This window comes from Dermacentor silvarum, chromosome 8 (genome assembly GCF_013339745.2).
Source record: "Dermacentor silvarum isolate Dsil-2018 chromosome 8, BIME_Dsil_1.4, whole genome shotgun sequence".
In the NCBI taxonomy this organism is placed as follows: Eukaryota; Metazoa; Arthropoda; class Arachnida; order Ixodida; family Ixodidae; genus Dermacentor; species Dermacentor silvarum.
The window spans coordinates 96,986,454-96,998,227 of NC_051161.1; the positions used below are offsets into that span (position 1 = coordinate 96,986,454).

At 43.4% G+C, this 11,774-nt stretch overlaps 2 long non-coding RNA genes across 2 annotated transcripts; one reads left to right on the forward strand and one right to left on the reverse strand.

The window, feature by feature from the left end:
• Positions 1 to 4,933: 4,933 nt before the first annotated feature.
• On the reverse strand, positions 4,934 to 7,440 carry LOC125947831 (uncharacterized). The gene is made up of 2 exons (XR_007468526.1): positions 7,350 to 7,440; positions 4,934 to 6,482 (listed from the first exon to the last, which is right to left on the reverse strand). It is a non-coding gene; the product is annotated as an uncharacterized LOC125947831 (long non-coding RNA).
• Positions 6,330 to 11,285, forward strand: LOC125947830 (uncharacterized). The gene is made up of 3 exons (XR_007468525.1): positions 6,330 to 6,469; positions 7,335 to 7,438; positions 11,167 to 11,285. It is a non-coding gene; the product is annotated as an uncharacterized LOC125947830 (long non-coding RNA).
• The last annotated feature ends 489 nt before the right edge of the window (positions 11,286 to 11,774 follow it).

The window sequence follows — 11,774 nt, forward strand, 5'->3', positions numbered from 1 at the left end:
ATATTTAGAAGTATTCAAGCTCATAGACTGGGAATGCTTAGGAGTAAGGATCAACGGCGAATATCTCAGCAACCTTCGGTTTGCAGATGACATTGTCCTATTCAGCAACAATGGGGACAAATTACAACAAATGGTTGAAGACCTTAGCCGAGAAAGTGTAAGAGTGGGCTTGAAGATTAATATGCAGAAAACAAAGGTAATGCTCAAAGGCCTGGCAAGGGAATAAGAATTCATGATCGAAAGTCAGCCTCTAGAGTATCTAAATGAGTACGTTAGCTCAATAACTTACAGGGGGCCCTAATCATAAGAAAGAAATGTGCAGAATAAAAGTGGGATGGAGTGCATACGGAAGGTATTTCCAAATCCTGACTGGGAGCTTACCACTGTCTTTTAAAAGAAACGTTTACAATCATTGGATTCTGCCGGTGCTGATATATGGGACAGAAACTTGGAGGTTAAGGAGAAGTTAGGGACCCCACAAAGGAGGGGGGGGGGGAGCGTTGGAATGACAAATCTTAGTCCTAACATTAACAGACGGGAAGAGAGCGGCGTGGAACAGCTAGCAAACGGGGATAGCCAATATTCTGGCCGACATTCAGATAAAGAAATTGAGCTGCGCAGGCCATGCAATGCGTAGAGTAGATAAGCGGTGGACCACTAGAGTAACAGAATGCATACCAAGAGAAGGGAAGCGCAGTCAAGGTCGGCAGTAAACTAGGTGCGGTGATGAAATTAGGAAATTTTCAGTCGCAGGTTGGGATCGGCTAGTGCAAGACAAGAGTACTTGGAGATCGCCGGGTGAGGCCTTTATACTGCAGTGGGCATAAATGTAGGCTGTTGATGATGATGATGACTATGATGATAATGATAATACAAGCGGCTGTAGTAGGGACGCTGTATAATTTACATAAGCATCCGTTTATGTCGTTCTGCTCATCACCGTTATTCCTGTACAATCACTCGCTTTCCCACGTCCAAACTTCAGAATAATAGCCAAGGGCACACCAGCTCAGTCATACCTCTCTGCCTTTTTTGTCGCAAGATATCTCTCTCAGTACTTGTTATTTCTTTGTTACTCTCGCCCAGTTATTGGCAACAAACACGACAAAGTTTAAACAAAATACAATAATACATGATGAAGTAGACGAAGTGACAGCTGTTGTTTTACCGCAGTTTGTTTTTATTGTTCTTTCTCGGTACAATATTTCAGTATAAAGGTGTCCATATGAAGTTTAAAATGAAGCCGCCCACAAACGAATTTATATCATGCTAGTTTGAAACTGTCATGGCGCCATATTTCGCAGGATCAGTGATGGCGAAAATATTCGTCCCAAACAACACCCCTAAGGAGTAGAATCTGCGTAGTTAAGGGCATGTATCCTCTTTAGGCGATTGCCGAGACCACCACAATCTTCTGGACTGAGATTTCTGGACACACGGTTCACAACCCAGGCAACTCTCATATCCGTATGACTGGCAAGTTTGTCTCGGGTTCGATTCATCTAGAAAGGAAAGAAGACAGTATTAAGAGTGCCACTGACGAACTCATGAGCAGACTCACGTATTCAAACAAACCCGCTCTTTCCGACATCCCAATGTAACAAAACATTAGATTACCATATGTGAGTCTTGATTGGATAAGAAGAGCATGAGGGTGGAAGTATTTCACATTAGATGTCCAGCAATGAGCATTAGTTGCATTCTAGTTGTCGTATGCCTGATTAGTCTATTCAAGATAGGTCTATCAGGCACCAGGTCTTCTCGATTATCGGTTTCTGTATCAAGAAACTCATACAGAAATAATGAGAATATTTAAAAACCTTCACTTGAGTATATCTGAGCATTAGGATGGTTTTGAAATAAAACCTTTTGATTGTGTAATTGATATCTCTAAATTTGCCATCAGCAACTGCGCTTTGTCCCATGAATTGCAAATTAATAAGGCAGTTGCTGGCCATAAACGAGGCTCTTGGTCAGACGTGTTCGACCCAATTCAATCTTCCCACTTTTATCTAAAGGGTTAGAAAAATATAATTTGTCAGAATTAGTACATTTATTGGCACGGTTACTGCTCTGTCTGATTGCCAATTCAGCTAAGAAAAAAAGAAACAACGGAAATGGTTCTGAAAAAAAGAAATCATCAATTACGCGTTAGAACAGAAACAACTTGCTCAACGAACTTATGTAGACTTTTCCAAAGGTATCGATCTGCTCAAACATATTTCAATAATACACAAACCTACTGTTTACCGCATCAGATGAACTGTTTTAGCCCTCTAAAGTCTTAGCTATCGTAAACAAATGGTGGTTCATAATTTTCTATGCCCATCATCAAAACCACTTATATCAGGTGTACCACAAGACAGTATACTAGGTCGTCTGTAGTTACTGGTGTACGTCACTGGTATACGTCGTATACGTCGTGTGTAGTTACTGGTATACGTCAATGCCTAATATTCTACAACCCCGTATCCGCTAATCTAATGACATACGCAGATGATTGATCTAAGTTAGCTTCCGGCAGCAGTGAGCATGATTTATCGATGCATAGCGATCAATTCCTGTAATACTAGTCCCAAATAAAGAAGGTGTGCCGAGCACTCGGAGCGGCCATGGGCGCTGCGGGCTCAGTGGCCACCACATGAACTAGTCAGACGTCCGGGTCCGGGTCTAATCTTCGTCGTTATCTTCGTCGACAGGGTGTTGAAACCCATCCTGTCGCCTGGAACTCGAGTTCCGGTCATGGCGAAACTATACGCACCAAGCGCGCCTTCGTCCAGAGGGCCATAACCAAGGCGACTTCTACGATCGACTCCCTGCTGTCAGATGACGCCACCACTGTGCTGGTGCTGCACCAGCACCTCGAGCTTGTCTTGGCGAAGCAGGCGGAGCTCGTCGAGTTCGACGGCGCAATACAAGAGACGCTCGTGGATGCAGAGCTGGTGCAGAACTCACCACAGCTTTCCAATATTAACAAAAGATTAGCTTCACCAAGAAGAGCGTGCGCCTGGCTACCGAGCCGCGTCCACCAATCCTTGCTGGTCCTACCGCCCAACTTGCCTCACCATCGTACCAGCTGCCCCTTCCGCCGCGCGAGGAGTATCACCCGCGGTGTCTTTCTCCCGCGTTGCCCTGCCAAAGCTGCACATCCCGAGCTTTTCTTAGGAGCAACGCGACTGGCAAGGCTTTTGGCACCAGTACAAGGCAAGCATTCACGGCAATGACTCGCTGTCAAAGATGGACAATTTTAAATATCTGCTGATGCACCTGTTCGGGTCAGCTAAAAAAGCAATTGAGGGTATCCGCATTTACGAGGCAAACTACGATGTCGCCATCAATGTGCTGTCTGACCGGTTCGGCCGTCGCGACATGCTGGTCGATGACCATCTGCACAACTTACTCGCAATGGCACCTATTCGCAGTTCCGCCGATCTAGACAAGCTTCTAAATTTCAATGACGAGATCACTTTCCGCACAAGCCCACTGGAGGGTCTTGGCGTTTTATCAGATGAGTATACTGCTGTTCTGCGACGCGTCATCATAAAGGCCTTACCACCTGACCTTGGTATCCTGTTCCGTCAGCGGCTGAAGGAGACGTCTTCTTTGAACCACGATGACACGGCAGCGGTTACAGACAAGTCCCACCAAGTGAAACATCTGATGACCTCTCTTTCAATTCAAGTTGAGGCGAGGGAGGAAAGATTCTTCGATCAAGCCAGCTCCTCTGCAAGCCAGCGGTATCATCCACTGAATCGCGACCCTGGAGCTGAACCCGTCCTCTGCAGCGGCTCTATCAACAGAAGTGAGGCCGCCGTACACGCGTCCCTGCCTCCTGTGCAGCGCGTGGGACCAGACTGTTCTGGAATGCTCCACGTCGCTCACTTCAGAAGAAAAACGCAGGAAGCTTCAGGCGCGCAGGCGTTGCTTCCGATGCGCCAAGTCATATAGTTTCTCACTATAACACCTAGAGGGTAAACTGGCGCCACCGTCTATGCGAGTTTCTTAAAGGGCGCCGTGCCCTCATGGGAATGACGGGATATGTGGGCGAGGCTTGTGTTGGCTGGTGTTGAACGAGGCTTCGTCTAAAACGTAGATATGGCTACACAAATAATGCGTTCTTAAAGTAAATTCTACATAAAAGGCTTTCATTCACCCATATTACATCTCTCAGTAACGTTTACTCACCTGCAATGCAGAATCAAGCGAAGAAAAGCAAGAACAGACGACCAAATGTTCCAAAGCGAGCGATAATGTTGTCGTTTGCCCTCCAACTTTGGCGGCCAGCTGATACATTTTACGTTTCATATAATTGTGCATCCAATAGTAAGTCCACAAAATTAAAGAAAACATGTTTTGGTGTAATAATAAAGCTAAAGCAGATTTTACGTCTGTTTTATCAGGAAATGAATCATTGTGACAGACAGAACGGTGCTAGTCAGGCGAGTCTTCAAGGCGTTCTGGCTCTCCAAGAACGATGAAAATCCGAAGTCACAATATACCGGCATTCCCACGGATACCACCCCAAGTAACACAGAACGTAGCGTAAACGTTGCCTGATTGTAACAAATGTCAGGCAACGTTAAACAGCCAACCTCAACGTTGAATGTACGTTGCCAGCTGTACGTTCAAGTGATGTCATAAATAAATGTCACAGCAACGTCCTGACACCCACGTTGTGTCAACGTTGCGTGTAAACATCAATTTAACGTGTAAATGGTATCAATGTAGCAACGTTACAAAACAGCACGTTCCCAGAACGTTGCCGGATGTCACCAATATTGACATTAATGTGATGCCAGGCTGCTGTAGCATTTCGCATGTATACGTTCATGCAACTATAAGATATTGTAATTTTCAACTGAACATTCATCTTTATCATACAGTGAGGTATGGAGATGTATAGTGGTTATGCAGTAATTAATATCTTCTAAGGAACACCATGTTAAATTATGTTTATTATGCTTCTCCACAGATAAGATCTGCTACAAATTATATCAAATGGCAGAAGCATTCACATGGAAAAAATGCTAATTGTTGCAACGGTTCACCTATAGTAGACAAAGTTACGCATAAAAGTATTCCCTTCTTCCACACCAAATGCACAAGACTTTGTGACTGCTTGCACGCCACATGCCCCTAAAAGTGGAAACATTAAGCAAGGGCCATCATGAATAGGCACAAGCCCCATGATACGAGCTGCATAAAAATGACGAACACATGCACACTGCACAGTGGATACACACAGATCATATCTACTTGTCCATATAAAAAACAGTGCATTTTTTTCAGTTCAAGTATAGTTTACATCATAGAAACGGCACTAGAGCAAAGGACTATAAGCCACCAATAGGGCTGCAAACACACCGTACACCAGCGCACATTTGTTTCACACACCACACAGGACACATGCACGCAGCAGACATGTTTTTTTAGGAGGAATCTTCGCGAGCCGCACGATAAACACAGAAGGTACGGACGACAGGAGTAAAACCCGCGCACATTCAACACACCGACACGAAAGGAAATGCGGACGATACGGGTGTAACCTGCGCCACACGAGCTATCAACCCTCGTGGATTTGATCCTTTCCACCTGAAACAGTTACAACGCACACGAAAACATCGAACACTGCACATCTGTACCTCCGATATCGTGTCAACAATTCCTGAGGCAACAATTCATGTTCACGACATCAGAAAGTTATCTAAAACTAAGTGACGGCGTAGGAAAAGTAGGCAGCATCGCTAAACGTCATGGATTGGCTTCGAGACAGCTTCGAGACAGCCCAAACCGTTCAAATCAGGCCACAGCGACGGCTTGATAAGGATAACCGAAGCTGATCTCGAAGGCCATGCTTATGCTGGCTGCAGATGGCGGAAGCAATTCAAAGGTAAAATACGTTTTAGAATTTCTTTCTACGCCAAACTATAGTGTAAAATATAGATTGTTCTACAGTTATTTTGTCTCGCAACATCTATACGTAGTTGTGTGTAACCCGGCACAAAATTTTAGTATGCGAGTGTACTGGTTAATATTTTTGTCATCACAGAGGCCACAACATTCTCACAAGTATGCAGGTGGCGCTATTGTTTTTCCTCCGTGTTCTGTGATGGCGGTCGTATGTGCGGGGTGCTACGAGCGTCGCGTTTGCTTGATCGTGTGTTTTTGTGTTTGCTGTTATGAAGTAGGTCGCAGTTAGCGTGCACAGAAGTGCCTGAAGATACCTTGTGTCACGCTGCAAACTCGCCGTATGCGTGGCGCGCCAGGCAAATGTGGCCCAACGATTTTATGCCGTGGAGTGCGGTTTCTTTGTTCTCGTTCTGGAAAGTTGGGTGGACGTCGCAAAGAATGTGTGTTAGCGCGCCTCAGCTCGTCCACTACGCAGCGGCATGTATGCGGGGAGTAACATCGTCGACGCAGCACCGGCAACTTGGAGAGTGCTTCGCGACCGCGTCGTACCATTCAAAAGGTAAGTAATCGTGCTGGCTAACTACGCGCGTGTTGTGTGAGCTTCTCGTGTGTGCATAGCGTGCGCGAGCGTATGAAATAGAAGTCCCGCGACAACAGTGATACCTGTGCTGATGCTTGCTGAACGCTGGTTGTCAGCGCTTAGTTACGCAAGTTTATTGCTTCGATGCGAAATTGAAAATCTTGATAAACGTTTTCTTCCGATGAGAAATATAACGTTCGAAAATAATCGTGTTCATCATGTGCGTGCGGCGCGTGAGCTCCCGCTTTTCTCCTGAAGTTGCATAATGACTCATTTGCCTCTTTACCGATTCTTATTGCAATGACGTTTCCTTGCTTACATGGCAAGGAAACTTGTTTCATATCTACTTGTCCAAGGAAACTTGTTTCATATCTACTTGTCCAAGGAAACTTGTTTCCTTGCCATGTTTCCTTGCCTCAACGTTGTAAATAATATCTGCTTACGAAGTTTTCGGTTTACGGCAGCTTTAGAGAAAAAAAATTTAAGCAATCACAGCTTGCTACTAGTCCAACTTACTTTTTAAGACAAGATGTTTTGACATACCTTATACGTAACTAAACATGACAGGGGAAAGTTAAACTGAGTCATGAAAAAAAAATGAATTGTTTTGTAAACAAACATTTCTTTGCTATGTGCTGCTGCGTGTCAATAATTTTACTGTGATCAAAGGGTCCCCATTATCAAGACATTCATCAGTGACTTCTACTTTGTGCTCTGTTGCCACCCTGCAATAATGCAAACATTGTTTTTGTGACTATATTTAGATGCTCCATGCATGTCTAGACAATTTGACAGCTTTATAAAGCTGTGTGCCACTGCTATAAGTTAACACAGAACTTTATAGTGGCGAGGCTGTGACCCATAACAGTGCCTACATAACGGAGGAGCCACCAGACCCCTTGGCTATGCCTGCCGTAGTGCAACGTATAATCTGGATGGTCGGGTCAGGTATGTATGTAGTGTACGTGTTCCAAAAAGTAGCATCTTGGTATCATTTGTGGATAAGTTAATCGACATTAGTCAACACAGCTTACTAAATAGGCCAAATATTTATGCAACTTGCTGTTTATTTGTGTTCATAGCTGTTATGCACACCTTATTGTGTTCTATATAAAAGTAGACCTAACATGTCCTGATGTTAAGTATTTTTTCTTGCATCAATCGCTTGGCTGCAAGTTACATTTTAATTTTGCTTAGTACACACTATTTATTACTTTTCATTTTCGTTTTCTTGTTTTGAAACTGTTTCCTATGCTGTAGGATTTTATTTCCGAATTTTTAGTGTTTACACTACACTCTTGTGCAGCTTCTGCGCATATAAGAATTCAAAGTGTAATGGGCCAGATATGTCATAGGTGTAAGCACACAGTGTGCTTACCATTGTTTAACATTCATATTCACGATTATTTCTGTCTTGTTCCAAGAATAACTGCCACTGGAAAATACACATTTGATGAGCTCAAACTTCTTGAAATGATACATTAAGGCCAGTATTCACTGTGCTGCAGTTACTACAGTTCTGAAGTGTTTTCTAGTAAGCCTGCTTTTTTCTCTCCCATTTTTTAATATTCTTGGCAAGCTATCCCTATTCATGCAAGTAGGCATTGTAGGAGTTGCGAGTCTATGTCCAGTTACATTATTTTTCTCTTTTTTTTCAAGTCAATACAGCATAGAACACATAGCTAACTGGTAGGTAGTTCATTGTATTGATGCTCTATTATTAAAAAAGCACACTATTTCGCACATGTCTGCTTGCTCTTGCCATGTTTGCTGGTTATTGCAATGTTGCTCGTCAAATGAATTTGATTTCAACTACACCATACAGAACAGTCTTATTGGCTTTAGTGTAATTTTAATAGTGACAATCAACCAACAAGCCCTAATTCTACAGCTGTCAAGAAGTATTTCTAATACTTTGGGGTCCCTTTCCATATTTTCTGTTTCATCCTGTGTATTTGGTCAGCACAGTGGGCATTCGGTCTATTCATTCTGCTTGGCGCTGCTCAGGTCAGAATATGTTCAACCTGCAAGTCCAAATTATAATGATATGTGTACGACTTCATTTACTGGCTGGATGAATTGAAAAAGCATTATATCTGATTCTAAGAGTATTTTTGTCAAAAATACCAGTGTCTAGAATAAGCATCATATGCACTGCAACTCTTATAGTTTTAAGTTAGGTAGGCAAATATCTATAGGTATGTATACTTGTGCATATACTTTCTACATATTGGCTAGTGTTTTAGCTACACGAAACGGTCTATGTTGTCACTACTCTCAAGTCAAATTTATGGTTGATGCGCCACTTGTTTTTGTTGTGCACTTACACTTCTGTGGTGTCATAAGCACTGTAGATGCCTGACAGCTGAAGTATTGCAGCAGTAGACAGTTTTAGTTTAGCGTACGCTATGTCATTGCGTACGATATAAAATAGTGGGTCATCACTGCGCATGTGCAGAACGCTATCCGACCTCTAGCGTATGCATGCTATTTCTCAGATTTAGCATTACCGTCTGTGCGTGGTTTGCGTAGTTTACGTTAAACATGGCGGTGGTCCCCGCTGCCCACTTCGAATTGAATTTGGCGTGGCTTTTGCAGAATTCGCTTCGTTCGTAGAAAATGACTGTGTAAGCAACTTTCGCTTACCGTCAGGCCGCTTTGACAACAGTGTAATATGGTTAACCTTGTGGAGTTTTCGAGATCGCTTCTCATTTCGAACGACACGAAGCCTAACGAGGGAAACCGACATATATCAGCGCCACCTGTCAGTGAAGTCGAGAGATAGGTGCGACGATGGCATATGGCCTCTGAGATCGGAAGATCTCGCAGGCCAACTAAAACTAATAAATGTGTGCTGTTTAGCGTACGCTGTACTATAGCGTATAGGCGTACGCTATTAGTTGCATATGCTATACTAAAACTGTCTAGTGTTGAAGCTAACTGGCACTTACTATTGCTACAGTATGCCAACAGATACCTATCACCGTATTTGTGCATTTTCTAAGAACCAGCCGTGTTTGCTAGGTGAAATTTGTAGTGTACGTATGAGTTTGCCGGTCAGTTCATGTAACTTTTCAGGATAGAATTTACATGGGGAGGAAAAGGGTACCATACAACATGACTGCTGCTAACTGACCATTTATTTTGATGGAAGGATTAAAAATAGCAACACTGGATGTGTGCTTATGTTGTGCACAATTTCGTTCAGAGGGAAGGCGTAAGTTGTAATATAAAGGCATAAAATCACAATAAATGATATTTGTGTAAAAAGGAAAGTAAATATGGGCGCAGACTAACTTCAATCACTTGTCATCTAGAAAGGACGCCTTTTATTTCATGAATTGATCATGGGGTCTGGCTCGCATGTCTTGTTTATGTGGTATGCCTCACTGATCTCTCGTGTCAATTTTTCACCGTAGGTGAAAACAGATGATCTTAATTCAGCCTGAAGTCCTATCGCGGCAATGCACGGCCAAACTGGATGAGCAAGCTGGTCTCTTGAGTGAAATATGGGAACTTATTTGGCACATTTAGTTACCGGCCAGTCTGCTCTGTGTACATTTGACCAGTTGTGAAAAAAATACAGTGAGCTGCCTCTCATACACACTAGACAAATTTGGTGGTATCTTTAACCAAGCAAACCTCCCTTGCCTGCTCGCCTTTCTGAATTCACTTGTGAACTGTCGTGCATATCCTGCCTACTTTATTTTTCGCTGGAAATGTGCGTGCATAGCAGTCCACATGAGAATTGAGGCTTGCTGAGGTAAAGATGCAACCCAATTTGTCTTGTGTTCGTCAGGGGTAGCATAGTCTGTTCCTTTGATCATGTATATATTCAGTCAAATGTACATGGGGCAGACTGGCTGGTGCCTCAACATGTGCCCAGGAGAGCACCATAATTCACTCAAGGGAGAAATATGTTCGTGCCACTTGACAATGCACTGACACGACTGGTGCTGCGCGCCAAATTTCGATTGTTCCTCTATGGCAACCAATTGACCATCAAAATCAGTGACGAATACCACATTAAGGAAATGGGACATGTGTCAGTTGTAGAGATACAAGCTATACTTTGGCTACCACTAATTGCTGAGAGGGTGATTAGAGACAGTTACTAGGAGAGCTCTTCATCTGGTTGGCTGGCACAAACTGTACCTGTTTCTGCACTGCAAAAAGCTGAAAGACTCTACTTGGGCTCACTGAAACTGCTCTTTAAAATAAATTTGAAACAGGGTAAGCTATATAATTTTGTGTGCAGCCCCCACACTAATGCCACTGGACGTACCTGCCATTTCCGGTTACATTTATCGCACGGTTAGACATATTTCTTTTTGCTACCAGCACTTATTGACATAAAACCGATGGCCTATTGCACAAGCAATAAAAGCACATCAAAACGCTTGGAGTAATGTGAAATTTAGGTAGGTTCATGTAAACAAAGCAAATTAATTGCTTTAATAAGAAAGTTGTGCAGACTGGGTAGGAATAGAACCTGGAGTGTGAAAGGAGCACGCTTCCCTTACGCCACGGCAGCTCTTTGGTTCTGGCTGACTTAAGGTGTGCCTAGTGCGTGTCACACTGTGCACGTCACATTGCAGCCATTTGGTTGACTAAAGGTGCTTTCACGTTCCCACACGCAAGCTGTCTTAATGTGTCTCTGCCATCTTTTATTGCAGGTACACCTAGGAAATGTTGTATACATTGGCAACGATAACTGGGGCCTGCTCCAGTGCCATCGCCGGGATTCCCTGTTCTGCAAAAAACTGACATAACTGATGTGGGGAGCCCTGGCGCTCGGTGTAGGAGTATCACAGGGGCTCCTTGTCGGTGCTTGAAGGACGGCAATGCTGTTGAGAAGCCGACATTGAGCCCCGATAAATTGGAAGCTGTGGGTAGTAAGTATCATTCACATTTTTTCAAGTTTTTGTAATGTTTGTAACAATGCATGTATTGCACCGAAATGATTAACTTTTCAGATGCATTTGATGCATATCTTTCGAAATGTGGTACCCCTGAGGAGAAAAAAATCATCTTCTCATGCTTGGTTTTGGCCGAGCGGTTGAATCGAGTGACAAAGTTTTTCGCGTTTAGGTAGCCTAAGAAGAAACAAAAGCAGAATTAACAAACCAGCTTATTTGTGGCTACTCATGAGTTGCATTTCTTTGTTTAAAAGTGCCTGTGAAGTGGCGCTAACCTACTTATCAGGTCCAGAATTTTCGATTAACACCGCTTCCAAAAGCTCGCGTTCTAATTTGGTTTTTTCAAGGCCAGAACTTCCGTATTC